Source organism: Oryctolagus cuniculus, chromosome 7, assembly GCF_964237555.1.
Source record: "Oryctolagus cuniculus chromosome 7, mOryCun1.1, whole genome shotgun sequence".
Taxonomy (NCBI): Eukaryota; Metazoa; Chordata; class Mammalia; order Lagomorpha; family Leporidae; genus Oryctolagus; species Oryctolagus cuniculus.
The window spans coordinates 69,055,406-69,061,405 of record NC_091438.1 but is presented as its reverse complement, the minus strand read 5'-3'; positions in this window follow the sequence as shown (position 1 = coordinate 69,061,405).

Below are 6,000 nucleotides of genomic sequence, written 5' to 3'. Positions count from 1 at the left end.
CTGGCATGTTACATGTTCGCATATTTATTAGCTTATTCATTAACACATATTTATAGAGATTTGGTATGCCCTGCACACTGCCAATATGAGGAATTAGACAGGCTAAAAGGAAGTTAGGTCAGGTCTCTACTGAAATGAGCTTAAAAGGAGCAGAATCCCTGTAAGAGTGGAGGTTGCCTTTAGCTACACTTAGTTTTCACAAGAGCAGGCTAGACAGAATTACAAGTTCCAGTCTTCTGATGAGTTTTTATCTATGATTTGATTTGTTGCTATCTTAACCCCCTGAGTGGTTGTTATTCCAGCCTCCTGATTGGTGGTTATTCTAGCCCTCTGATTGGCTGATAGCTGTTATTCTGTTCCTCCCCAATTGGTTAGATCCAGGTAGCCACTCTTGTGCATTAAAGAGCCAGTACTCACAAGCTTCCAGGCAACTCCTCCCTTGGAGTCCTGCCTCTTGACTGTTACAGTAGGAGATTTCACACTGCAATAAATCTTGCTTTGTTCACTGTCCTGCCTGTGTGGAAATTCTTCTTCAATGTGAGACAAGAACCAAGATCACCTTCATTGTCCCATAACTGCATGGTACTGTGACTCAGATACAACTCAAATTTGGCTTTGATACAACCACTCAAATGTGACTTGGATGCAATTCAAATGTGACTCGGACCCGATTTGAATTCTCCTATAATCAGCATCAGATCACCTTGCTGGGCAGGTTAGCAAGCAGAGTACTTCTGCTTCTGTTTTCCAGAGAGCCTCACTCTCCTCCATAGCAACTCTCTCAAGAACACTTGATCCCTGTCAGCCAGTTAAAAGTGATTAGAATGAATGTTGGTCTTAGAACTCAGGGGTAAGTCTTGCCAGTTAGAGCTGCATTATTCCCCCAGAGCCAAGGTGCTGTCCTAATTCCCTTCCCTCTAGTGTGAATCAGCTCTTTGCTAGCAACTGGGAGAAGGCCTGAGAAGACTGGTGGATCCTGGCTGGGGCAGCAACACCCTTGTGCTTCATGAAAGTGTCTTATGTGGACTCCAGACCCCAAGAACCTAGAGGCATTGGATTATTCAGTGCATTTCCTGCAGGGAGCAGCACTACTGAAAGTGGGTGTGGTCTGGAATGAGGCCATGGGCTCTGTATCCCAGGGTCCCAATAACTCTTTACTTCACTCTAGATTCAGGTACTCATGACGGGCTCTTTTGGAGGCCTCATGAGCTCTAACATGAGAGACTCCACCCACTCTACATCTCATCTAGGCTCTGAGGTAAGTTGGTCTTGTCCGACTCAGTTTCTTTTCAGTGGGATCGCTCTGTCACAAGAACTGTGAAAAGGTCTTGGAGTAATTTGGAAATTCAGGCCAGGGCAGCACTCTGGTGTTTTTCAGATTCCTTGATGGGAACACCAGATTCAAAGGCCCATTAGGGTGTTGGGCTAAGAACCACACTCTGCTCTTTCCATGGTGATCATTCTGTTGGGAATACTGGGAGCAGTTTGGAGCAAGGCCATGTGCTCTGTGCCCTAATGCCCAATGTCTCCTTATTTCACTCTAGCCTCTGAACAATCTCCATCCACAGTGCTACAGTACACTGTGGCCTCTAGATGTTATCTTTGTACCTCTAGCTTTCCTCATTTCTTAGAAACTCAAATTCCTGGTCCCATTATTTGGTATTTTCTTAAACATCTGGTTATTTTGGGGTCAAAATTTAGGTGTCCCTTGTGCATCCACAGGAGACCTTTCCCATCTATTAACTTCTTTAGGTGTAGATACTCCCGCAACCTGGGCTTGTGGAGACAGATCATTCAGCATGTTCTCTGTGTCTTCCTCCTTCCTTATCAGGTCTTGACTACTTTTAGGCACACTTTCATCAGGTCTTTTCTATATAGTCCATACCTCAGAGGTAGCTTGCTGGGGAGAATTTTTATTTCCCAGGCATGATGCTTTATGCCTTCAACTGCTTAGCTACCAACTTGAGCAGTGGCCAGGATGGGAGCCCTCCCTCCAAACTCCAGCTTGAAACTCCTTTGTTAAGGTTCTTGTTATGAAGGCATGGATTTAAAAATATTTTGCACCAAAATAAGCTTACCTTTTAATTTCACTTCTATGAGCTTTTTTTTTCCAAAAAGAGATTTATTTATTTTGAAAGTTAGAATTACAGAAAGAGAGGGAGAGTTAGAGCAAGCAAGAGATCTTCCATTTGCTGGCTGACTCCCCAGATGGCCACAATAGCCAGCATTGAGCCAGGCCAAAGCCAGGAGTGAGGAGCTTCATCCAGGCCCCCGACATGGGTGGCAGGGGCCCAAACACTTGGGCCATCTTCTGCTGCTTTTCCCAAGCCATTAGTAGGGAGCTGGATTGGAAGAGGAGCAGCTGAGTCTCAAATTGGCACCCATAGCGTTGCAGGCAGAGATTTTACCCACTATGCCATGTACTTTTTGACGTAACTGCAGATGAAGAGAAAAAAATAAGGCACAGAACTAGTAATTGGCAGAATTGGAACTTGAATCCAGGTTTCATTGGCTTCAAAGCGCATTCCAATAGGAATATTGGTATGATCAAAAATTTAGATTTTTGAGTAAAGATTATATATAAACTGAATTATTTAATAGCACTAAACAACTATTCACAAATTATTCACAAATTATTATAGGATGACTGGCATAAAAACATCACTTTGAAGGGAAGAATGGGGAACTCCTCTTCAGAGATGATTAGTAGTTGATGCAATTCTATAAGAAGTGCTGACTAATGGTCTGATGACTGCTTATTTTGCTCTTGGTGTTGGTAAAGAGGCCATAACAAGTCCGAAAATGAAGAGAAACTCAGATTTCAGCCACTCAAAATTGCTAACAGTGTAGATCTCCACATTATTTTGGTTCCAGCTTTTTTTTCCCCTGGGTTAATCTAACCACTTCCTCTTTTATTCTTCTGTTTTGTTCTTGAAACCATTTTTCTGTTTAGGTTATTGTTAATTTTTAAAATCATACTTAATTTTCCTTTATTTTAAGCAAATTTTATAATTTCTTTTTATTTTTTTCTCCTTTCTGGTTCATAATATGCACCTTCACTTTGCTTCCTGCACTCTTGCTCACAGTAACTCACAGTACTCCGCGCTATTAAGTTTCCAAAAATAAACTATCCTGAAATCAGAAAGTCTAAAGTGTCCTGGCCATCACAAGTGAGGTTTTGATCAAAGATAGTATGTAGGTATGAAAAAATACTATGTGATCGAGCATTCATTGTAGAAAAAAGTAAGTGACTGAGTGAGTGTGTGGACACACAGGTGCACATATGTGGTGTGTGCGTATATGTGTATGAATTTGTGTGTGTGTCTTTGGGAGTAAGTAGGGAGATGGATTCTCCCCAAAAATGTACAATTATTTTTCATGAGCTACTCCTCAGCATTCTCTTGATTCAAATGGACTTTCCATTAGATTAAAACAATGATTCAGACTGGTTAAGGGATGACATTTTAGGAATTAGCCTGGCGAGTGGGATAAAAGGAGAGTTCTCCAAGGATTGCACGAAAATAACTAAAGCGTATTTAATTCCCTTTCTTTCACACTGACATCTCCTTTTCCCCTCTGATCTTCTTAAGGGAGAATGTTCTTAAAAAGGGAATTCTTTGAAGGTTCCCTGTCTCACAATAAAGAAAGAGCTCCACAAGTTCCTGTTTCAGAAGTGGGGGCAGAGCCTATCCCCTTGGTAGAGGTGAAGCTTAGTTTCCACTGTTTCACTTCTGTTCGGAGATAGAGATGCTTTTCCCTCCAGCTGCTGTGGCTTTCAGGAATCTTTTTAATAGTGATAGTAGAGGCACAGGGAATAATGAACCTTCTAATCCATCCGTACCTGTAGGCAATAACTGCAGCTGTTGATGGGTGTTAGGTATTGGTAATAGCTCGTTTCAATACATTGTCTTGAAACCAAGCCCCTATGCAATGCCTTTGATAACAGTAGTGGCTGTGGCAGCTCTTGTGCACATGCCAAGCAACTGGCAAGAAGAAGGCATCATTTTGACACCAGTTGCGACTGTGGCAGCTCTTGTGCGTGTTTGTGATCCAAGGATTTTACTGGAGGGAAAAACCCATCTTTCCCACTGACTTTAAGTCTGGCTGAGAGGGCTGATAGGAGTCTGGGCATCCATGTAGGACTGAGATGTCCCAGCCTGTCATATATCACAGGGTCCAGGGCTCAAACTGCCAAGGTGGAAAACCCAAAGGCAGCTGACTCTAAGAACATCCCTGCTCTCTCCTGGACAAGACAGGCAGGCAAGGCAGAGCAGATCCTCTGCAACCAGTGACTGTGGGAGCCTTTGGCACTGTGACTATAGGAACTCTGTGACTTCATGATAGAATGCAGATTGTAGCTGGATCTCTGGACAATCACTGTGTCCTGCACCAGAAGCTCAGAACTCCCTGATTTCCTAAGGTAGGTCATTGCAGTGGGATCTGTGCTCACACTGAGCACTGCACAGATCCTTTGTGCAGTACATGTGGCAGCACAGGTGAGTGTTGCGCCCATTGTGGGCTAACCCTAGGCATTGCTTATCTTGAAGAGATAAAGTGAGGGTGTGATTATGCCATAGAGGTGATCAGACCCTGATTCCTGCTGACAATAGAGATCTACCGTGCCCAACTTGTGTGTCACCCAGGATACTCACCCCAACCCTGGTGCACTGACCAGAGCTCCCTGGCTACACCCAGCACATGCCTCAGGGTATTTACTGAAAGAGCAGACACTCCAGTAAGCCACAGAGGCATAATTCAAAGATAAAATCCATCCGAGGAGAAAACCAATAAGTATTTCCACAAATACCTAAAAATAAATGCATAAATTAAAGAAACAGGACTAAGAAAGACTCCCCCTAAGGAATACAATAAAACTTCAATATTAGAATGTGAAGATGAAGATATTGATGAAATTCCTCAAAAGGAATACAAAAGATTTATCATAGGATTACTCAGAAAGCAATGAGAAGCAAATTCATGAGCAATTCTGGAAATGAATGAAGATGACAACACAACCTATCAAAACTTATGGGATACAGCAAAAGCAGTATTAGGAGGAAAGTTTATAGCAACTGGTACCTACATCAAGAAATTGAAAAGACAAAAAATGAACTATCAATGCATCTCAATGACCTGGAAAAATAACAAACCAAACTCAAAATCAGTAGGAGAGAAGAAATAATTAACATTAGAGAAGATATACACAAAATAGAAACCAAAAACCCCAGAAAAGATCAGTGAAATTAAGAGCTGGCTTTTTGAAAAAATAAATAAAATTCATACACCATTGACCCAGCTAACCAAAAACAAAAGGGAGAAGAGCAAAATTAATAAAATCAGAGATGAAAAAGGAGATGTAACACTGGATAACACAGAAATAAAAAGAATAATCAGGAATTACTACAAACAGCTTTATACCAACAAATCAGAAAATCTAGAAGAAATGAATAGATTACTAGATACAATATACCAAAATTGAGTAATACAGACATATAAAACCTAAAAAAAACCAACAACCAAATGGAAATGAAGTGAATAATAAAGACCCTCCCAAAAGGAAAAGTCCAGGACAGGACATCATCTCTGCTGAATTCTACCAGATTTTAAATAAGAACTATTTTTAATGCTTTTCAAACTATTCAAAAACAATTGAAAGGGAGGTAATCCTCCTAAATTCCTTCTGTGAGACCAGCATCACCTTAATTCCAAAGTCAGAAAAAGATACAATAAAGAAAGAGAACTATAGACCAATATCCCTGATTAGCATAGATGCAAAACTCTCAACAAAATGCTAGTTAATTGAATTCAACAACACATCAGAAATATCACCTGGACCAAATGGGATATATTCCTAGTATGCAGGGATGGTTCAATATACACTGTCAATAAATGTGATACCTCACATTAATAAACTAAAGAATAAAAAAAATATGATTATATCAATAAATGGGGAAAACGTTTAATAAAATACAACATCCTTTCATAATAAAAATCTTAAGC